The following is a 24,599-nucleotide window of genomic DNA, read 5'->3' on the forward strand; positions in this document are numbered from 1 at the left end:
GAAGGAAACTGGGCAGCACTAAGAATAAAGTAGGGAAGAGTAAGTGATACTTTTAGACCAAAGTCAGGACCTAGTTTCTGTAAAGCGCTAGGTGGTAGTTTGGAGTTTAGGGCTGTGGGCTTTGAAACCATGTAGATCTTAAGTTGGATTTTCACTTTGATACTGCTCAGATCTCTGCCCCAGAACCATTTTTATTGACATGTTTGTTGTATTCAAAACTTCTGAAAAAATGGTTTCCTTATTGCTTGGTACATAACAAGTTCTTTACAGTTGGTCATGTTGACCCAGCAATTGACAGATGATTAAACGATCATTGATCATCCTCATTAAAGAAGGTACAGGAGAGCTGGGGGGACCAGGGTTAGAGTCTGGAACTCTAACATAGAAGTTTCGTTTTTAAATGGGAGGGCCCTGAGTACCAGAAGTGAGGACTTTGCTGTGAATATGGGAAGAGGTATCCCAAGGAGAGTTTGGAATTGCTTTGTTATTGCTTGAATAAAAATAGCTCAAGTAAAATTTTGGTATACTTTCAGAGTAATCTGAATCTCTCTGGCTTGTTATATTGCCAGGTCATATGTCCGCATGCTGTTCCCACTGCCATAGTTGTCACCTATGGATAGAACCTTATCAGAAACCCACTGATGGGGCTGCCTGATTCTGGACTTTCAGCCCCAAATCTGTGAGTTGAAGAAATCTCTTTTTTCTTTTTTAAAGTGCCTAGCCTCAACTAATTTAATATAGCACCAGGAAACAGATTATGACACTTTACTTAAAAAAAAATATACAACTTTCTGGTGGTGTGTTATCCCTTAATTTATTTCCTCCACATATTTTCTTTGGTGACATGATACAGTTGTTACTGGTCAGTATCAGAAAAGTTACAATGTATCTACATTTGTAACAGTTTGGTTTCATCTCTGAAGGTTATAGCTCCTGAGTGTATCTCTCAATATGAGTTCCAATTAATTCAATCCACTAGCAAGATGGGTCACATCACAGGAAGAGAAGAAGAGGAGAAAGCTCTAAGCGTGTTGACCTCATCAGGACTCAGCCCACTGCCTGACACCTGTGCCCATGTTCACAGGCTGATTAATGAGCTGTCACTTTAGTTGTTGACTGGTGAATTATTTATACTTATAAACCACTAAATAATTTAAACCTGTATCTTAAATTACAGCTGAGCGTGACAAGAAGAAGGTGGCTGCAGACTCCAGGTGGAGATCAGTGGCCTTGTTCTCAGAGCACCTTTGAACACCAGCCCTGCTGACTAGTCTCCAGGAGAAAAATGGCAAAAAATAAAGTGTGCCATTCTGGTATAGCATATTTAAGAGAATGAAATGCCTCAGCAATCAAGGCAAAAGCTGCTTTGGATAAAAGCAAGCATGGGATTTCTCTGAAGGACATTAAAATTTTATAGGAATTGAAAAATCATCAGCTTCAAAATGTGATCATCAAATCAAGACAGGCGTGGTGTTAAACTTTGCCTCACAAACATTTATCATGTTCTGTGACCAAAGATGATGTGGGTGTGTCCACCTTTGACTATAGCACTAGGTTTTGTTCACCTCTCACAATATAACAAGGACAACTTAGAAATGAAATATTTATTAATGTGACACAAAATGGGATTGGGCTGAAGAATGGTCAGCTCAGACACTGTAGCTGTAGAAGAGTAAAATGTGGAGAGATATTGAGGAGGAGAAGAAAAGTCAGAATGATGAAGATTCTCAGCAGCTCAGTGATGCCACAAAAAGGTTCCAGAGTCAGCTAGGAAATCAAGACACAGTCTCTTTCCAAGGTAAAGAGTAAGCAAAGCTCAAGATGTGTTATACTAATAAGACATGTCTGCAATTTAAGATAGCACCACAGTATTGCTACTGTGCATTTTCTGTTAATTTAAGGATTTTTACTCTGTGTGTGTGTGTGTGTGTGTGTGTGTGTGTGTGTGTCTAAAGGTTGAGCTCCAAGTAGAAACTGAGCTATGACTGCTCCTCTAGATCCTTGCACAATGCTCATAATGGATCTTTTACATGGGTCTCTATGCTCTTTAGGAAAAAAATCAAGATAATATTAAATATTATTTTACAATGATTTCTCAATAACTAACTTCCCTTGTTACTGGTCTGAAATCACTATGATTTTCCTGTCACTAGAAGCCTCTGACTGAAAATCTTTATGCATAAAGATTTCACCAAAACAAAGACAACCTGAGACATACAAGACCCCAACCTGAATAAGTAAACAAGCCCTTAAAGGACAGTCTTTTGGTTCTTAGAGCAGATAAAATGCAATGATAAGGAAAATGTCCAGATGGGTTCCAGGGATTGCAAACTCTATTGCATACTCTGGGTCTTCCTGGTATTCTTTACTCCACAAAGATCCTGCCCACTTCCTCCTTCACACAGATCAGCAATGGTCCGTGTTATCCTCCTGTTTCCAGAAGGGACTACCTGTATTTCTTGTCTCCTACAACAAAAATGATAATCCTGAAAGTCCATTCCAGATTTCCCATTTATTTATCCTCAGAATTTTGAACGGATCTTGCCATTTTGACTAAGAAGAGGGGTGGAATTCTGGAGTGACAAAGTACCAACAAGTTTATCTCCTCTCGCTGGACTGCAGAGAATTGCTAATGACATGGTTAATCAACTTTCCAAAACTGGATATAATTATCTTCATTCTTTTAAAGGTTAATCAACACTTGAGGACAATAGCAAATGCTTGGCTTCTAACTTTGGCTTATCAAAATCAGAAGATACTGCTTTATGCTTCTGTATTTGCCAATACATGTAAATAGTTGCTCTTTTTATGTTATACTTGCTATATACAGGTACAACAAGAGACCAGCCATGCAGAGTGAAGGAACAAAGATAGATGTCTGTGTCCATAGGCCTAAGAGTCATTCTTTCTGCAGAGATTCGCAGAAACCTGGAAAAAGTACACACAAGCCTATCCTGGGCAGCACACTGCCCCATATAGTTTGCTTATGGAACTGTTTGTCCCAAGTGAGACTCCCCAACCAGTAATCATCTCCATTGGAAGACACATTTAATATAGAGATTTCCAGTCTTAATAAACATCTTTGTCCAGGCTAGTGTGCATATTCTAATATACACTCAACATGGAAAGTCTTCTGTCCCCTTTAGACTAGATGCACCACAAGGAGACAGTAGGCAAACGGCAATGCCATCAGGATGCCAGAAATCAAATTGCCACCAAAGTGTGTTAGACACAACAGGATGATTGTCTGCTGAAATAAAAGATTTAAATAAGACCAAGAGGAGCATAATAGACAAAATGTGCAAGATAGAATTGACAACTGCTTGTCATCCTATGAAACAAGAAATCATATCTTGCATAAGGAAAGGTCGTGATAGCAACTGTGAGGTGAGGTAAGGTTCAGAATATCAGACAAGTGTCTCCCCACCATCACAAAAGTGCCTGAACTAACTATTTAAAAATCTCTTGAAACAAATGAATTTCTTTAAAGAATGAAATTTCAGGAATAAAATAGAAGTTATAAAAGAAAAGGGACAAAAAGAATTTCTGAAACGGCAATGTAGTCAATCCCGCATCTATTGGTTCTACACATGCAATTTGGCCAAAACAACGATCAACATTATAACTTAAAATGTGTCTGTAGTGAAATATTTGTTTTTGTTATTCACCAGTTAATATAACATGGTATCATGTGGAGTTGGTTTTAAGCCCCTTTAAAAAAAAAGTTGTTTGTTACTCTCATAACATTCATGCCACTGGTGCACTAGTAGACATATCCTAGAAAAACCATGATTGTAACTCACAGGGTACACATCTGGATGGGATCAATGATTAATTTTCTCCTCCTGCTGTGTGTATAGTAACTTCCAGTTCTACAAAAGCTAGCTAATGAGATCTTTCTATGTTCTGTGACACAAGTATGTGTTGAATGCAGCAATAGAGTCTTACTGTCAATTTCTAGAGGGTAGCAAACAGCATGGGCAACTGTCTGGAGGTCTATGTGACCCCATTGGCCAACAACTTAAAAAGATGTAACCTATTCCTTATTCTGGCATTTTTATTTGGTTATATATGGTGTCTAGTTGGAGATTTTCTTCCTCATTATAGGGTAACTACATTTAAATTATTTTTATATACGTATATGTACATATTTTAGGAAGCTTCTCCAGTATTGGGTTTCCATATGGCTTTTTAAAAGGCCTTTAGTTTTAGTGTATTCCTCCTCATATTCCTTTCTCTACACTGTCCTTCCATTCCCCATCCCTAAAATATATAGCATTAAAAGTTAAAGAAGAAAAATTACTCAATCATACTAATTTGATTGAGTCAATAATATTCCACTGTCAAATGAACAGAAGAACTCCACTTTACATAAAGACTTATCAAATAGCTAAACCATTAATTACCTGTTTTTAGGAATTGATGCTTTAGCAATGTAAGAAATTAAGTGTGAGATACATCTCCCATTTTATATGAAAATAGACTTCATTGTAGACACAAAACTATATCAAATTAAGGAAATGAATGAAAACAAAATGTTAGGACTGATAAAAGTTCTTTAAATTCCCATCAATAACACAATCCACAAAATAACGGACTGATAAACTAAACCTCAAAGTTTTAAACTTCTGCAAAATGTTACTCAGCTTTCTATTCTCTAATAAAATACCTGAGGCAACCTGTTTATGAAATGAAATGTTTATTCTGACTCAGACTGTCAGAGGTCGCATGATATACTGACCTACTGTCTGAGACCTATGATGGGGAAGAGCATCATAGTAGGAGCCTGTGACGAAAGACACTGACCACTTCAGGATGACTGTGGGGTGGAAAAGAGAAAGAGAAACAGAGTCAGATGGAAGTCCTAATGTCTTCTTTAGGTGCAAACCCTCAATGGCATACTTTACTCCTTGTAGGCCCTACCTTCTATAGGTCTGTCCATTTCCTAAATGCACTATAATTTGATGACCAAGCTTTAAACCTTCATATTGTTTCCTTGGAAGGCAATCTCTATTGAGAACTACCTAAATGAACTCCAGGGCACAAAATTTAAAAGAACAATCATTAACTTCAACAAAGAACTAAAAGAACAAATGCTTCATTGAAATTTAAGAGGCTAACAATAAACAGCTGAGTGATGTTCAAAAAAATACAAATATAAGGCTGAACAAAGTGACAAAAAAGCAACTCAGGACTTGAAATATTAATTCAGTAAAGAGACAGAAATAGCAAAGAGAACTTAGGCTGAAATGAAGATGACACAGAAAACCTCAAGAAGCCAGCTGGACAATTCCAGGTAAGCTTTACAGGGAGAATGGATTAAGTAGAGGAGATAATATAGGGTCTTGAAGGTAAATTAGAAGAATTAAACAACACAAGTAAAAATTCATAAATATTCATCAGTACACAGCAGGCTAGCCATGGCAGTCTTTATAAGGGGCAAAATTTCTCTGGGACTAGTGGACTTGATAGGAGAGAGCTATCATGGCCACTCGTGTTGTGTTTAATTTTGTGATATGACATGAGAATGTCAACCTCTTTCTTTGCTTATGTGTCTGATATGAGATTCTGGACTATTTGAATTGGGCAAGAACTGTGTGAATGGAGGTAAAGGCAGGTAAAGCTGTTGCATGAAATATTTAATTGGACCCAGAAAAGATGGCTTCTGAATCATAGGTCTGGAGCTATCCCTGTGGGTGCGGAGATGACAGCAGACAGAAGGAAGGAGAGCTGAGGGAAGGAGCCCAGCAAAAGTGTCTAATTAACAAAGCAGGTTCAAGGGCCATGGATTCGGAGCTAGGCTTGTGGGTGTTGAGATGGTGTCAGGTGGAGGGAGGAGCAGGAGAGAGAAGAAGCAATTTAATCTTCAAGGTTGCTTGTTCCTTGGCCTTGACCTTGAAACCCTTTTGTGGCTCATGTTTACAGACTTTTAGAATACAAAAAGTACAACCCATGTAGTTGTCTTCAAATGAGAAATGCATGTGTTTTTACTCATATATACTCATACACTAAAGTAGCTGAAGATTTCAAGTAAAAAAAAAATCTTGAAAGCACCAACTTCACTCTTAATTCATACTTTGAATGGGTCTTCTCACAGAGAATTCCCTATGGAAACAAGAGTATGTAGAGGAACAGTAGTGCGTTCTATGTAGTCCTGGCATGATTTAATTTGCTCATTCCCATAGTCGGTAAATACATTCTTAGACACCTCCACTTCTCCCCTTACAGCTTTTAATGAGTCTACTAAATTACCAATGTCTGCTTCACCCTCTCCTCTCTTAAAATGCAGTTATTTGGGCCCCCTTCAAAACTACCCATATTCTTATTAGCAGATATCAAGTCTTTTACTATTTTGATGGAGTAGCTCTGTGTTTTAGAGCTGGGAAGAAGCTATACAACCTAGAAGAAAAGGTGTAAGAAGGGTAGGCATGCCACCCAACACTGGGTTCTGGGCATAAGGCTAAAAAATTAAGATTGGAGCTGGAGAGATGACTCAGTGGTTTAGAGTTAAGAGTGGCTGCTTTTCAAGAGGACTCAAGTTCAATTCCTTGCACCCACATGGCAGCTCAAATGGGGCATTTTATCATCCGTAGGTTTAGAGAACAGAGTGCTTGATCTCTTTCTTTTGCTGGTATGTGCCAGCTAGACAACTGGAGTCCTTGTTAGAAAGGTGGTTCCTTACTTAACTGTGCCCCAAATGAGATAGGCATAACAGGACTTTGGCAGGAGCCTTTGTACCCAGCTAGATATCTTCTTGACTTTGTAGTCACACAGTGTGCCTCCTCTGACATTGAAGCACAATATAATTTAATGTCACCCACTGACTCTTATCCAAGTGCTTCCTGATGATTTCCTGCTCTGTTAGTATTTTCATAAGAGATGATGGTAATGGTCTTGGTCCATTGTTTCTCTACTGTTGAGAGCAAAAACTATGCAAGCATTAGTTACCTGAAAATTGGAAATTGTTCTGATGAATTTTTAGTCACTTTTTCTCAGCATATTTTGATATGTTAAAAAAAAATGTCCTTGCAGTCCATGGAACCACCCTCAACAGCTAGGTGGAAAACAATTATATCAGATAATGTGGGTATTATGACTTAATTATCTTGTTGCAGCATTAATTCAATGATATCCAAATATGTATTCCCTCTCAACATAGTGAAGAATGTTGAAGTAAAAATAACCACAAGGAACACATGCATTTTATAAGTTAATTTCCTTATTAAAGAATCACAGAAAATGTAATATTATTAAAAATATGCATATAAATTATATAATATTATATAGGGGTAGAAAGTTTGAAAATCTTTAAAGAAAAATTCAGCATGCCATTCATGAGTATTTCGATAGATGCATACAGTATGAAGCATTTGACTTGCTTTAGAATCTGAAATTGGGATGGAAGTGGACCTTATAAGACTTCTTTGCTACATACACAGATTTTATAGTATTTTTTTATTTAATTAATTTAATTGTTGGATTTAGTATGTAAGGCAGGCTGTGTACAGAAGCCAAAGAAGGACATTGAGCCTCATCTTCTATCACTCCAACTTGATTCCTTAAGACCACATCTCTCACAGAAATGGACTATTCCTGCTTTCCAGCTAGTGAATTCCCAGGGATCTGCTTTGTCTCCATCTACCAACCTGGACTTAGAAGGAGTCACAGCCATACCTGACATCTTATTTAAGTCTGAAGGCTTGAACTAAGGTCCTCTTGTTAGACATTAAGCATTCTTATCATCTGAGTCGACTCACTTGTCCCAAATAATTCCTTGTTCTAAAGGACCACTCTCCACGTGGAGCCATTCCAATAAGAGAAGCACAGCTGCTCTTTGCCCTTGTGTGAGGTCTCTCCTTAGATTTCTGTGTCCTTGTGGCTTTTTTGTCAACCTGACACCATCTAGAGTTATTGTGGACAAGGAACCTCAAAAATCCTCTACCCTAATTGTCTGTAGGCAAGGCTATAGAGCATTTCCTTAATTTATGATTGATTTGGACAAAGTCTAGTCCCTAGTCTGTGGTTGTAGGGGAGGGGAGTTGCCACCCCAGGACAGATGATCCTAGATTGAATAAGAAAGAAGACCAAGCAAGTCAGGAAGTGACGCTCCTTTCTGGCCTCTGCTTCAGTTCCTGAAATGACTTCCCTCTCTGATGGCCTGTTGACTGAAATTGTAAGATGAAATTAACTCCTTCCTACCCGTGTTGCTTTTGGTCATAGTCTCTTATCACAGCAATAGAAACCCTAATTAATTCATTATGTGAAGACAAATACAGAAAGCCGGGCTTGGTAAACTATTTCTGGAAGAGATCAGATCACAAGTATTTCAGGCTTTGTGGACTATTCAATCCCTCAACCTCATTGTCTCAGCTCAAAGGCAGTAACAGAAAGTAGACAAGCAAATACATCTTGTTGTGTTTCAAAAGTCTTTACCAGTAAAAAGCAGATGCTGGGCCAGATTTAGTGTAAGTCAGTCATTGCGCAGCTACTATGCCTGGGGATGAGTGTGTGGCTACAACATTTAATCTGTACACTGAAATTACAGACTTTTTAAAAATATATATATATCCTGAAATTATGTTCAATATTTTTACTTCTTTCATGAGCAATTAAAATGTTGAGGCATGGAGTATAACCTAAGTTATCAAAATCATTCCTGCAGAGCCTTCATCATTATCATATTCTTTCTTTTTATTTTTGTATGTGTTGAGCACATGGTAGAAAGAGTATATTTGTTCCTGTGTGTATGTGTGGGGGCCAGAGGTTGACATTTGAGAGTCTCTTTACCCTCAAATTACTCTGTACCTTATTTTTAAAATCCAATTCTCTCACTAAACCTAGAGCTTGATGACTGACTAGGTTAGCTTGTGACTGAGTGCCCAGGACCCTCCTTTCTCCCAGATACCATCCTAGGGGTAGAGCTGCATGTTGTTCTTCCTGGCTTTTACCTGCAATCACTGTATCTGTAGATCCATCTCACCAGTTCCTGCCCCCATTTTCATATTATTCCACCCATCAAGCTAGGAAAATTGGCTAAGGAGGTAAAGAGCAGTGGAGAAACCTGGGACTTACAGCCTTCATTGCTAATCATACTCTACTTGCTTTATGTATTTTATATAATTAAAATATAATTATATCATTTTCTCTCTCAGAACCAATTCATTGTCCTCAACCCACTCTCTCTCTCTCAATTTCATGGCCTCTTTTTCTTTAATTATAGTTATATATACATGATATTAATAGATATTTTATGGGCCTATCTGTGTGGGAATTGGATTATGTAAGTATGGAGGACAAGAAGTACTGTAGGCTTCCATCAGCAAACTGTGATATGATACAATTTACTCTAAGTTGTATATGTGTATATAATTATATACATATATGTATATGTTTATGCACACAAATTTTGTATATATACATATTTGTGTATATATGCATATTTGGGTATATATAAAATGCAAATAAACATATAAATAGAACCTGCTGAGTCCATTTAGTGTTGCTTATATGTGTATTTTTTAGGGCTAACCACTTGGTATCAAGTAACCCTTTAATAGCTGGAAAGGTCAAGAATCTTAGATGAGAACATACTTCTGCCACTTTTCCTAAACCAATATTGTTGTAGGATATTTGTTCTCACTGGCACTGACACTCTAGGACTTCTAATAAAGTTAAATCTTAAGTCAGAGGGTGGAGTCAGTGATTGGCTGTCTGGAATTAACCATAGATATGTTGGAGGGCCAAGGGAGTTGGATAGAGAGTACAGGTAGGGATAAGAAGAGGATTGGAGAGACTTTGGGGGCTTTTTGACCTGGAAAACATGGAGAGTATGGTCAGCTGATTGTTTCTCCACTATTCTTTGGATTTATCAGATTTTTTATCTCAATTTCTGACTCCCAAGTTTTCATTAATACTAGAACAATTAAGGTAAATGCATTACAATATATTTCCTAAGTGCATTCTAAATACATATCTTTATACCCATAGGTTCAGGGAAGAGTATATCTATAACACTATCCCTATCCTTAAGGCAAGATCACCAAACACGGTAGAAATGTTATAAGAGTTGGAGGATCAGGGTGTCTGTTTAGAGATGGTGTCTTCTCTATAGAAAAGGGAAGCTACATCCATGGAACATCAATACTATAGTTGTATAAACAAACATAATGATAATACCAGCTTACATGCCAATGTGGAAGGGGGAAATCTCACCTTACTGGGACCCACCACATGCCTAGAAGAAGAGACATAGGCAACCAAGGACTACCAAGAGAGGAAGACTTAATCTTCCCTGGGAATAAGCCCCTAAAGTGACTATCCACATGCTTTACTAACTTGAGCAAATGAAACAGTCTTTACTTACTGCAATATTTGAAAAATGGATGTAACCCCTATGACAAGACCCCCTGATCACATGCTCACATAAGGTATCATTGCACCACCAGCAAAACACTCAGATCGCTACAGGGAAGGCTTCCTACATCTCATCCCCATGCTGTAATTGAAATTAAAGTAAATTATTCACACAGTGCACATTAATGTTGGCGCGGATCCTCTGTCTTCTTCCCGAACTTTAAAAAGTTAAAGGTACTGTTTTACTTAGAGTTCTCCAGAGAAACAGAGAATAAGATATTAATGGGTATTTTATGAGGGGACTTTTTGTAGGAGTTGGATTATATAACTATGGAGGGTAAGTACCGCAGTCTTCTATCAGCAAGTTGTGGTGTAATTTACTCTAAATCTGAAGTCCTGGGAATCAGGGAAGATAATGGTGTAAATCTCAACTAAAGTCAAAGAACATATATCCCAGAGATTAAAATTCAAGAGACTAGCATCCACAGATAGAAGATGCATGGCCCGGCTCCAGAAAAGTGTGCATTTAGTCTTCCTCCTCCCCTTTGTATTTGGGTTTCAGTGGATGAGTTGATATCTACTCACATGGGCAGGGTCTTCCTTCTTTAATGATTTGGTTATCTCCTGGAAAGTCTCTGGTGAGCTATCTGTGACTCTCTTACCCCAGACAAGTTGACACACAATCACAAGTACCTTAAATTGAAGAAGTACTGCGTATGCTAAGAAGGCAGCAGCTCATAGTACCGTGCTGAATGAGTCTTGACTAATAGAGTGTGTAACTAAAATCCCAATCCTACTATCTATTGACTTCTGAAAAGAAAGACAGAACTTTCTCTAGAACATTCAACAAAAAATAGACACATGTTGTGAATGAGAAAATACAGTCAGCTTCCTTATCTCAGAATATAGCAAGTATTTCTAAGAGATACTGTTTAAAGGTAGCAAGCCATTTCAGAAATTTCACTAAGGAGGTAGTCATTGAAACAGAGAGGAAAAAATTCACAATGACCAAGCTATTGAATCAGAGTGGATGCCCATCTATTGATGAATGAAATGTATAATACACAATGGAATTTACCCAGCCATACAGAATATAATTATGTCATTTGTGGGAAAATTGATGGAGCTGGAGATTATCATGTTATGTCAAATAAGCCAGACTCAGAAAGACAAATAATCATGGATTTTGGAAGTTAGACTGAAGTGTATAGTATTTTAAATTAATAAAAAAATAAAGAAGAATATATGAGAAGAGGAAGGGAAGATCTGGAAGAATGGGTGATTTGAGGGGGAGAGGTGGGTAAATGTGAGCAGCATGTATGTATTAACTGTAGATAAAGGTCAAATAAAGATGATAACCTTGTACAATTAACATACACTAATAATAAATAATTTGATAAAATATTCACTGCCTTGTCTTCTCTACTCAGTTCATTCCTGATAAACATGCCTTTGCATAGGGGCTCACTTTCATTTAGCCTTCAGTGGTAATCTTGACCTGTGGAGTTGTCTGGATACATGTAAGCAGTGTGTTTTCCCTCTCTCCATGAGCTTCATAAACACTGCTAATTTTAAGCCTCCCACCGTAGAAATTGCCCTGTTTCTTGCCCTCTCACTTTTAATTCTCTTCTTCTCCTATTGTGCAAACTACAGACACCATGGACCACTATTTATTTTGCATCTTTACCCATGGCATCTTGGCTTCAAATATAGGTCCCTAAGCCATATAAATTGTTCTGCTAACCAAGTTAAATCCCAGAGCTCAGAGCAGCTACAGGGAAGGCTTCCTACATCTCATCCCTGTGCTGTAATTGAAATTAAAGTAAATTATTCACACAGTGCACATTAATGTTGGCGCGGATCCTCTGTCTTCTTCCCAAATGACATTATGAGTTATGCCAAACTCAACTCATTTCCATTTTTGATATGTTTAACGAGTGGTAGATGTGGAGTATGCTATTGATGCAGTATAACTTAATTCTAGTGAGGCATTTAGGGAAAACAATGACTCCGACTTTTCTTTTGGACATGACAGGTAAATATCAATGGCAGGATCGAATGGTACCTAAATTAAAGAGGTCAGTAATTGAATATCTGCTTGATAAGAACCAGAAAGCAAGATTCTATTTCAATTTGTGCTCTTCAGTATTTCTCCTTTGACTAACCCTTGATCAGTGGTGTTATCAACAGTGCAGCAAAGTTTGCATTTATATATTTGCACGAGTTTGAATTTGAGATGAAGGAAAATTCTAGGAAAAGGAGCTAAAATATGACAAAAGAAGTACATTTTGAAAGCATAGTACTGGTAATATTCCACAGTGATTATAAATGAACGACAGCTTATATACATTAGGACTCAATATGAACAAAGGCAATACTGTAATGACAGCATACTTTTGAATATGGATACTATGACCTACATATAACTGTTGTTTCTCTCCACTTCTCTATTTCCCCCTCTCCTGCTCCCTTTGTCTACAATCCAGAGGAAAGAGGAATGAATGAAAATAAACTATCATTTCAGAGGTCATCTCTGGATGATAGAGTTGGATATTTTTTCTTTTCTTTTTCATTTTAATTTTTTTAAATTGTGGATATTAAGCAGCGTTACCTGTACAGAGAGATATTTGTTCATTTATGGTCAAATGGCTATTATAATAATAGTGAAAGATAAGCCTTGTGAGGATATGGAAAAGGACCACTTCACTGTTGGGTGAGAAATTAGCACAGCCCATGTGGAAAATCACATGGAGGCACAACACAACTTTGTAAATAAAATTATCCTACCCTATAAATTAAACAGTATATTGAAAGGATAGTCCATTTCACTAAATGAGTATTCACAATTATTAGGCTATATATAGATGTTGTTCCTAAGTTCCAACAACATATTAACAGAACAAAACAAAAGTATTATTGATTACAATGGACTGTTATTCATCTGCAAAATTAAGGCCATCTTATCATTTGTGATAATGTGGATGAAACTAGAGAAGCTTGTATTTCATAAGGCAAGCCTGATGAAGGAAGACAAATGTCATGTGATCTCATGATTGTGAGATTCCATGTTGTGCTTTTTACCTGAATGCAGTTACTCAAACTGTAGTGGTGAGTAGAATGGTGGTTAGTGGAGGTTGGAGTGGCTGAGAGGGTATAGGTGTATGAGGAGATGTGTGAAAGCACTCACAGAATGTACTTTAGAGTTGGAAGATTGTGTTCAGGGTGACAACATTGTTAACAATGGCATACTATGTCTTGAAAAAATAAGAAGAGTTCATATTTTCTACCAGGAAAATGGTGCTGAAACAAGGCAAATCATTTTTTTTAATTAGCTACACTCAACTACTCATTGAGTATGTGCACTTCAAAAGTTTATGTATATATAAGTGCAATTTTCTGTGTTAATTTAAAAATGCCCTTTTAAGAGACAATATTATAAGCAGCATAAAAATACGGTTTTAAGAAAATCAGGAGATGTCAAGATGGCTCAGCAGTTAAGAGTGGTGGCTATTCTTTCAGAGAACTGTGTGTGCTTCCCAGCACATACATGGTGGCTAGCAATTATCTGTAACTCCAGCTTCAGGGCAATCTCATGCCCTCTTCTGGCCTCTGTGGGCACCAGGCGTGGATTTGGTGCACACACATACGTGTAGGTAAAACACACACACACACACACACACACACACACACACACACACACACACATATATATATATATATATTCAAAATAAGAATATGAGCAGGGTTGAAGTAAAGTTCTTCATTGCACACCTAGTGCCACATGCATGGGATAGCAAGTTGTTCTCCATCCCAGAAAGAATTTCTACTTTTGCTGCTCTGAGCGTAGGAACATAGCCACTAAAGGAATGGAGCCTTGAAAGCTCCAGCATCCTAAACCACATTTCAAAGAATTTTAATAAGTACTTCTTTTCTTTCTAAGAATTTGGTTTCTCATACCTGTCAGAATCCCTTCTTCCCCGCAGCTGGGATTTGGTGCAGCTGCTCCAGGGCTCCTGTCTGCTGGAAACAAAGACATTGTACCTCAATACGACTCAAATTCTGACCGGAGATGGGGCAGCCCATGATTCCTCAGTTTCACTCACTAAATGAGACCCTCACAGGTAAGTGAGAGTGAGGTGTTCAGGACTGAGACCTGTGAAAACAGAAAAAATACTGCCCATGTGTCTAACATGTCGCCAGTGTTTCCTGAAGGTTCTGATCTTTTATTTAGCACTGAGGTTAGTGACTCTTCCACGCAAGTCTATGTGTGCAGGTTGAAAGCTTTGCAGTGTGTCTACTTCTTTCTTTGTATCATTTTTTTTCTGGTAGTAAAACTTCACAACTTTCCCTCGAAACCAGAAGAATTGCTGAAAATAACATATAGGCTAGCAACTGAAAAAAAAACTGTCCTTTATGCAGAAAGAAAGCAGTCATAATATTGAATTCTACTATTTAATGAGATATTTAAATTACATATAATCAAGAGGAAACCTATTATTTTCAATGATTTAAAGGCTCCCGTTTGAAGGATGAAATACAGGAGTCTCAGACGATATTCTTACAGCCTGCCTTCCCCTGACTCCGAAAGAGCCTTAGAGAGATCAGTGAACATCAGTTTTCTCAGCTTCCCCGCTGCTGCCACGTGCAGGCGATAGTCTGTGCTCTTTTCTCATCAGGATTTCCTCCTGTAAGGTGTTCAAATAACAGAAGGACTGTCACCCTCAGCAGGCAGGTAGACTATAGCTCTTCATGTCTAAATCAATGACAGGACTAGTCTAGACAGTGTGTTTCAGTGTTATATATGACATTCTCAAAATTTTTGAATTTATTATGTATAAGTATGTGTGTGTGTACATGTACGTGTATTTGCACACCTACCCTGATACATGTGTGAAGGTCAGAGGACAACTTGGGGGAGTCAGTTGTCTCTATCTGATGTGGGTTCCAGAGACAGAACTCAAGTTATCGGGCTTGGTGAAAGTGTTCTTACCCACAGAGCCATCCCACTGATCTTTAATTTCCTTCTTTTTTCTTCATTTTCATACACATCATACTATTTCTTTGATAGTATTCTAACCATGAGCAGACAAGCCAGGACATAGAACTGAGGAGAAATTCTGCTGACAGTGGCAGACATTATAAAAGCACTCATCTCTCTGGTGGATGAGGGGTTTCCCAACATGGAAGTGGTACAGTTCAGAGAACAGAATCTTGACTTAGAAAGAATAGCTATCCACAATCAGATGAGGTGATAGTTTCAGTTGTAAACCTGACAAAATCTAGAATCATCTGAAGGGAGGGAAGTTTCCATGAGGAGTTGTATAGATCGGGTTGGTCTGTGAGCATACCTATAAGAAATTGTTTTGAGTATGTTAATTAAAGTGGAAAGTACCATCCATTGTAGGAGGCACCATTCCATAAGTTTGAAGGGTAGAGAAAAATGAGTTGAACAAAAAGCATGCATGATTATATTCTATCTCTCTCTGTGCTTGACTATGGATATGACTAGATGTCTCAAGTTGCTGCTTGACTTCCCTGGGATGATGGACTATATCCTGGAACTATGAGCTGTCCCTTCTAAGTTTTTTTTTTTTTTTTGAAAGGATATTTTATCACAGCAACAGTAACGAAACTAGGATAAATGTGAAGTTTTGAAGGATATGCTACCAATGTCAAGAGCATCACTGAAAAAACATGTTTTTAACTCAATGTGTGTCTAACTCACAAATGAAGCTGACCCTGTATGGATAACCCACTCTCTCTGATGCCTGAATAAAATGTGTCTCACTAGCACTTCTGGGATGTTAGCCAGGAAGTCTCCTGATGCTAGAAGCATGAGGGCCAAGTACATTCCTTTGGTATATTGTACCTGTTAGCTGCTTTTCAGCTGCTCTGATAAAACACCATAACCAAAAGCAACTTGGGGAAACAAGGGCTTACTTAAGACTCACAGCTACTCTAGAGGGAAGCCCCATAAGAGTGGAAGAGGTAGTGTGTCAGGCACTGGGGGTGGGGTGGGAGCAAATTGGATGTGGGATGAAGCTTCAAACCCTTAAAGGCCATCCCCAGTGACATACTTCCTCTAAGTCCCACCATATCCCATGGCAGCACCACCTGAGCCTATGGAGGACATTTCTAATCCAAACCACCATAATGTTCTTAACCAGAAAATCAGAAAATGTGAGGTGTCAGTAGGAAGCAGAGCTACCTGCAGGGTCACCCGAGAGACTTAGTGTGGAGAACATGCCAGGCCTGCACATTGTTTCACCTGGTCTCAAGTAAACAGTAATGACTGTGGTTCTTTGAAATTCCAACTCAACAGATCTGATCATGTTCCCCCCCACACCCCGAAAAAAATGAGGAAAAGGGAAATGTGGTCTGGTGAATTGTGTGTACCTTCTTGTGGGGCTGTCTTCATCTAAGATGTGTTGCATTATTGATAGCAAGGTATAAATATTTATTAACTGCACAGCATATTTTTTTCTTCCAAAGAGGACAAAAAAAAAAAAAGAAACAAAGAGAAATACCAAAACCGAGTGCACAAAACTCTAAACTCTCTTTTTAAACTGTTAGATGGAAACTCTCTTTATACCTCAATGGTAAGAAGGCGTGATATAGATGGGGTAGGCTCATGCCAGACCACCAGACTCCCTTCAGTTCCCATTTCATGTGCCCTCCACACATCCCGTGTCTACCAAAACCAGGAAATATTCAGAATACTCTGAGTGGCTAGATGTCAAGTCGGAGCTTAAGCCTAGTAATCTCATCAGTAAATCTGCTCTTCACATCCATCTTAGTAATGACACAGATGACAATTATTATTGTGAAGTCTTATACAAGGAAAGAGTACACTTAAACTGCCGGGCGGTGGTGGCGGCGCACGCCTTTAATCCCAGCACTCGGGAGGCAGAGCCAGGCAGATCTCTGTGAGTTCGAGGCCAGCCTGGGCTACCAAGTGAGTTCCAGGAAAAGGCGCAAAGCTACACAGAGAAACCCTGTCTCGAAAAACCAAAAAAAAAAAAAAAAAAAAAAGAGTACACTTAAAATGTTCCTATTTATTAAGCATTCATATCGTCATGTATTTGTGTTACATAGTTATCCAAAAGTAGTTATTAGAAACATGATGGTCTTCTACAAGATCTCTGTGAAATAGTCTAAATACGTTTTTGTTGACAAAGTAATACTAATTTTTTGTACTGCAGTCATTTCTTGTCCTGTTGGTGCCAGAGATTATATTTAACTGCATGCTTTTTCCTATATGCATGCATGAAGATGTCACAATGAAACCCATTATGCTGGTACATGCTAGTCAAAGGGGAGAAAAAATATAAAATGAAGGAAAAGGGAATGCACTGAATAACTATGAATAGAGACCTACAGATCACAGCAACTCTTCCATTAATACTGATTATTTTTTTAAAAATTGACATTTTTCATACAGTGTATCCCTTCCTCCAACTCCTCCCATGTTTCCCCACCTCTCTGACCATTCAAACTCTCTGTCTCTGTCTCTGTCTCTGTCTCTGTCTCTCTCTCTCTCTCTCTCTCTCACACACACACACACACACACACACACACACACACACACACACACACACCAAAAATAAAAACACTGAAGGAACTTTTCATAATTTCTTTTACAAAGCCACCATTATCTTGAAACCAAAATCCCTTAAGACACAATTTATAATTAAAAAAACAACAGAAAATTATAGACCGATATTCATGATGCACAAAGATGCAAAACTTCTTAATAAAATACTTGCAAACTTAATTCAACAACACATCCAAAAGATTGTCCACCACAGTTAACTCGTTTTCATCCTGGAGATTCAGTGACACTGTTTGCTTCTTAAAGACACTGCACACTTCAATTACCAAGATAACACTGCTTCTCATATGTTAGGAGAAAAAAAAAAAACATTTAGAGAGGGCTTGGTACCTAAGTAATATGCAGGCTACAGAGCTAAAGGAGCTACAGAACAGCATCAATCACTGGGTTTTGTTTGTTCATTTGCCTGGTTTACTTTTACTCTTTCTTTTTACAACTTTGCACATGAACATTTTGCACACTGGCTCCTCTCTCACCACCACTGCCCCCTGCTTCAGCTTGAATAATCATTGTTTCTGAGATAGGGTCTCTTCTGTCATCCTGTCTATCCCCATCTCATGAACTTCCTGTCTTTGTCTCTGGAGTCCTAGAGTTGAGGAGTGTGTATGGAATTCAACATTCTAGCCAGCACTGGCCTGCATTTCCACAAGGATAGAGGCACTGTGCATTGACTCAGTGCTGGCCAGCAATAGGCATGTGAGCCTGATAGAAGGTGCTTAATTCATCAGGACAGTCACTTAGGAAATGTGAAGACCCCCATCTCTTTCAGGTTGTTTTTTGGTTGAGATATGCTTTTCCATGCACATGATGTCTCCTTATGGTATGCTGCCATCCACTGACCTTACTAGAGGACAAATTAATATGCTATCAGATTAAATGCCGAGTTTCCAAACCTGTGAGCTAAATAAACCTTCTTTCTTTATGAGCAGCCCATGACAGGTATTTTACTATTGTTATATAAAAAAAAAAAACAAATAACAATGCCCAAGCAAATGAATTCATTAATGTAGATAAAAATGATTGATTTTATAGTAAATATTTGAAGTGTTTCTAATACTATGAATTAGTATTAATTACTTTAAGTTAGTGTGGGTTGAATGTTCCTAAGAGATGGTCATCTTTGACCACAGAAGCCATCTCACCAGACTTCTTTCTAGAAAACATGGCATGCAAGAAGCAATGGTCCCTATAGTCTAAGTCTATAAAAGTTTTGTCTTCTGTGTTCTCAATTTATTTCTGCAAATCTGCGAAAATTCAGAAAACTTCTGTGGAAATGTTCTTCCTGGCTGCAAATACACATTCCAGGTAAAATACACCACAAGCATACATCCACATGTTTACAATTTGATCATCTATATTCTTTTTCATGGTGAAATCCCATTGGTCTCTTTATAAGGCTCCTAGCAGTAAGATCAGGACCTGTCCCTGGTGCTTAGTTGGCTTTTGGGAACCTGTTCCCCCCATAAGGGATTACCTTGCTCAGCCTTGATGCAAGGGGAGGAGTTTGGTCCTGCCTCAACTTGATGTGCCATGCTCTGTTCAAGCCCATGGGAGGCCTGCCCTTTTCTGAATGATGATGGGGGAGGTGGATGGGGGGATGGGACGAGAGGAGGGAGGAAAAACTGCAGTCGGTAGGTAAAATAAATGAAAAAAAATATTGTTTAAATAAAATTTAAAAACAGAATTTATGTTATCATTTTAACCTTTAAATTAATTTTAAATCTATTTAAAAGCTTAGTTATGTTTTCATCTTTTGGCAGATATTCTTCTTGATTAAGTGTGGGGAGAATCATCCTACTCATTTCAAACTTGACGAAAGTGAGTTTCTGGGCTTTGCAGGTGCCTACTTGCTAGGGCTAGCAATTGATCTCCTTGGCCACTCTGACTTGAAAAATCACATGACTTGGCCATTATGGAAGACTTTGATCTTCACATATCCTAAATTCTCAACTAACGAGAAAAATACCATTTTTTATGTTTATGAAGACATAAAGTAAGTATAAAATAAATTTATAAATACCTACCACTGTTTTAATTGTCCTTGCCTAACTAACACATTTACTCTGCGGTTCCACATTAAATACATATTCTTCAGTAGTAGCTGGTCTTCACAGGAATACAAAAACCAGATTTTTTTTAAAGATACATTTGATATTTGCATAGCCACCTTTGTAAAAGTAATTCTCCTCATAACTAAAAATTTTCAGTAACTGTAGTAATAATAACAAAAGGAACATTATTGGTATATTTCATTTTATGAGTCAAAGTGAAAAAATTATTTACATCAAGTTAAAATTTGATAAACCAACTTTATTTTGCATGCTCTGAGTCTCTTGCTCTTTTTATGGTGAAAGGATTTTTATTTTCACAATGGAAAATATCTTGCAAATGATTATTTTGCAAAAACTAGTAAATAAAATGTATCCCTCACGCTACCTAATCACAGAGCCTGTATAATGCAGAACTGTCTTACAAATAGCCACCCACCTTTGGTCTGGAAAAAGTAATGATTTATGCCAAGCACGAGGCAGAAAATATACTTAATTTATTCATTGCACAACCTATGCACCACCTCAGGGTGGGGTGGGGGTGCTAGAAAAACACTGTGAGCTAATAAATTATTTCTCCTTGTTTGGAAGCCTGTCACTGTGGTGAGCCACTAGTAAAGCTTACAAATGACTTTTATTCTAGAAATGTTGATTTAAACACACACACACACACACACACACACATGCACACACACACACACACATGCATACACACACTCACACACAATGGGCCTGATTAAGCATGCCTGTGTTTCCATATAAATTTTGATAATAAATAGATAATTAATTAGGTTACATATAGGAAATCAGGACCAATGAAGAGATATAAACAGCATCTAAAATTTCCATGATTTTTTTTCCATTTTTTTTTAATATGTGAAAGACTGTCTTCCTCATTTCTGGACCCTCCTCATGTGAGTTTTCTCTGCAAATGCCAGCATTTGAGTAGACCTCCAGCCCTGCTTCTTCACAGACTTCTAAAGAGTTGATATAATCCAGATAATTCATGTAAAAATACACAATTTAAAGCAAATCTCTTTTTATTGCCTTTGGGAGACCCTTATTTCTTTTTTATTGACCCAAATTACCCCCCACATTAGCTCTCTCTAGAGCTCCAATTCAAAAATAAATATTGACCCAACACTTTATTTTGCGTTGTGTTGACTTGGCAATGTACAGCCAATAACAGCTACTTTGAAGCCTCCGAACACTCAATTTAACCCTGAAAATTTGCATTTATAATTGATGGTTATGTTTAGCTGATTAACAGTATAGAGAAACACTCTGAAGATTACCAGTGAATTCCACTTATTTTGTAAAATAAACCCTAAGTAAGACACTGGTAGAATTTCGATCTCCCTGATATGAGCTGGATTAATGGGACTCTACATGTGGACTCCTAAATTAATTTTTCTAAAACAGAATAAACATTGAGAGACAAAATAATGTTCAAGTAACAAACTTCAAACAAAGTTAAAAAGAGGGCAAAGGCACCGAATCTCTTGAGGGTCTCAAAGACAAATAATTTAAATCTATTTTTATTTAAGTTAAAGCAAAACAAGGATGAATACATATATAAAATGGAGGTTATGTCCATTTAAGGTCAGCAGAAAATAGGGGCCCCTAAAGAAAGGTTTCCTTTAATTTTTAAAATACCCTAAAATTTTAAATAAGTCCTCCATTATAAAAGACTACACAAAATAAGATTTATAAAATTAACCATCACATATCTATTAATTATACTTGATTTAAATTCTAGACAGGAAAAAATTAACATCCTTTTCTTGTCAATGCTCCAGAAAGCCTCAAATGCTATCTTAAAAGTAAGCTTGGAAAGAGAAGGCTTACGCTAACATTTGCTTTTACAGAAGTGTGTCATTTGATCAGAATCAATGAATGGGGTTCTTGTTGTTGATCATTTTTGGATTATCGTAGCTTTTGAAGGAAGAAATGAGTGAAAGTCTGCCTTGGGAGGAAGCAGCATGAATCCTGGAAAGAGCTGTCAATCACAGTCACTTCCGGGAGGCATTATGGAGAGCAGCGAGCCACGCCCAGTGCCAGGTGTCAATTCTTCAGCATGCCTTTATGGAGCTTACAGTAAGTTCTTGCCTCATTCAGGGTGCTCCATGCTAGGGATGAGCAGAGGATAACTGCAACTTTTATTTCTTTACCCCTTCCCTTTCTTTCAGAAAGAATTTTAGAAGGCATGGAGATGTTAAAAGCAGCAATTAAGGAAAATTGTATGAAGGTTCCTGAAAAAAAAACAATATGAAAAAACAATAGGTTTACAGTGTTACCACCGCAATGTTGACTTAACACACAAGGGACTGAAATTACCACCTAGTAAAAGACATCAACATTCTCATGTTCACTTAGCATTCCTCAAAATAGCCAAGGTAGGGAATCAACCCAAGCACTGCTTATTAGATGAATGAATGAAATATGTAGTACAGATATTTGATGGAATATTATTCAGCCTCCAAAAAGCAGCTCTTTGTTGTAACATGCACAAACCCGGATAATATGGTCCTATTTGAAATAAGTCAGAGAAAGAAAATGCGTTACGTGTTCTCACTTGTGTACGAAATACAGCATCAGTGAATGTATTTATGGGCAAGTGTGCACAGGAGAATAAAGCAGCGCTTACTAAGGGCAGGAGGAAATGGGAATGTGTGGCTGAAAGGATAAAATATAACAGATGGGCAGGGTGAGGAAATTTAAAGATTGGCTGGACTGTGGTCCACAACCAGCATTGTACTCAGGATTTTTCTAAAGACTTAAACAGCTGCTCCTGCTACAGTGGTGATGTGCAATCCTGTGAGATGAAAAGTATTTCTCACTCTAGAAGCCATTTTACCATCTTTGTGTATCTCCCAACACTATACTATGAACCCTAAAGTAATACAGTGGATTTATGTTTTACAGAAAAATGCTTGTAGTACTTTCCACAGTTTTTTTCCACTTGATCTACCGAATATCCAAACACTTTTTTTTTTTAACCTAAGGTTCAGAGATTTGGATCCTGAGGGAGAAGAAAACAGAGGCTGTGTGACTGACTTGCAAGTTCTGACTCATGGAAGCAGCCAGTGGAGGTTCATCTGGGGTCCAGGAGGAAAGAGCAGAGATGGCTGAACCGACCTATCTTGCGAAATGCCCACAAGCCAGTTTCAGTGTTGTGACTCGACTCTATTGCACAGCCCAGGGTCCTCCTTCCCTCCTGTGAACTGAGCCAAGAGCTGCTGTGCCTGCTCAGCTGCTCTGTCTTCCAGAGCCCTTCGTGCCCTCCTGTAAGCGCACAGCTGTAAACAGTCCTAAAGCCCCCTTGATGCAAAAGGACTCAACTAAGTGGGTTAACAGTACATTATGGTATGGCCAGGCTGAAGCTGACTTAGTCTGTGAGGTTGTGTTGTTAAGTTTGGGTTGGCTCTTTGGGTTCTTCCATGAAAACAAGGGCAAAATTCATACAAAGGGATAACGTATGCACTTGAATGTGAATCTGTGCTACAACCTGGTCTAAAAGTGTGAATTCTTTTCAAAAAGAGCAGGATGCAACTCAGGTAAAACACTGTTATTCATGGGTGGCTTTATGTGTTCCTGTTTCTTGTTGTGGGTTTTAAGTTTTGCTTTGGATTTTTTTTTTTTTGGAGGGGCCAGTTAGTGCAATGGAACATCAAAAAGCTGAGGGAAAAATCATCACAGGCAGTGGCTAGGTGGCATTTCATGATGAATAAGATGTAGGGGTTGGAGCAAATGGGCTCTGGTTGTCCTGGATGAATTTACAGAACAGTTTTAGCTAGGGTCAACAGAGATGCCTCGCCAGGATAAGCTCAAGTGGCCCCTCAGTGAGGTCATGTGATTTCAAGAACGTTTTAAATCAGACTTTAGATGCATAAGAATGTATGTGAGTGACACTTTTAAAAATGAATTCTCTGTCTTAAGGGGAAGCACTTTAACATAAATGTCCCCTAACTGTTCAGACATAGTCTCTGGTTCTTCTGACTTATATCCATCCTGTTCTAAGCTAATCCAGACTCATTTTCAATATTTTGGATCCTTTTCCTTTATTGGCCTCACCCCTAGAGTTCTACACATGTCTTCATGTGTCTTCCTGCAAGACAGATTTTTCCACAGATCCCACCATAAGGCATTTCCCTATCCTCCTTTGTATGTTTCTGGATTGTCCCAAATTTCCACTAGTTATGTATTTCTTTTGTCTACAACTAATGCTGAATCACAATAAAGGGCTCAAGGTCATTGAAGCAGATCCTATGACATCCTGCGGTCCTAACTTCTACCAGTGTTAGTCCCTGTCTTTGTCCCATTTCCCTAGGCTTTGCATATTTGTCAGCCTGTTGCCTGGAGATTGTGTGCCTATAGGGCAGATGTAAAGTACTGTTTGGTCATTCCTCAGGGCTCAGAGCATGCTCTCGGTGCTCATAGAGATGGGAAACACAGTACTCATAATAATTGCATGCAGTGCATTCTGAAAATGTTCATAAAAAACAGTTACATACTAAAAAGTTATGTATCCCCAGGAGTAAGGGAGCAAGGGTGTGCTTATGTGAGTGTGTGCATATCTGTGACCA

General features: G+C 38.1%; 1 long non-coding RNA gene across 1 annotated transcript; it reads left to right on the forward strand.

The window, feature by feature from the left end:
- Positions 1-4,838: 4,838 nt before the first annotated feature.
- Positions 4,839-23,518, forward strand: LOC143270022 (uncharacterized). Its single transcript, XR_013046870.1, has 4 exons — positions 4,839-5,296; positions 19,726-19,958; positions 21,882-22,110; positions 23,019-23,518. It is a non-coding gene; the product is annotated as an uncharacterized LOC143270022 (long non-coding RNA).
- The last annotated feature ends 1,081 nt before the right edge of the window (positions 23,519-24,599 follow it).

This window comes from Peromyscus maniculatus, chromosome 21 (assembly GCF_049852395.1).
Source record: "Peromyscus maniculatus bairdii isolate BWxNUB_F1_BW_parent chromosome 21, HU_Pman_BW_mat_3.1, whole genome shotgun sequence".
Taxonomy (NCBI): Eukaryota; Metazoa; Chordata; class Mammalia; order Rodentia; family Cricetidae; genus Peromyscus; species Peromyscus maniculatus.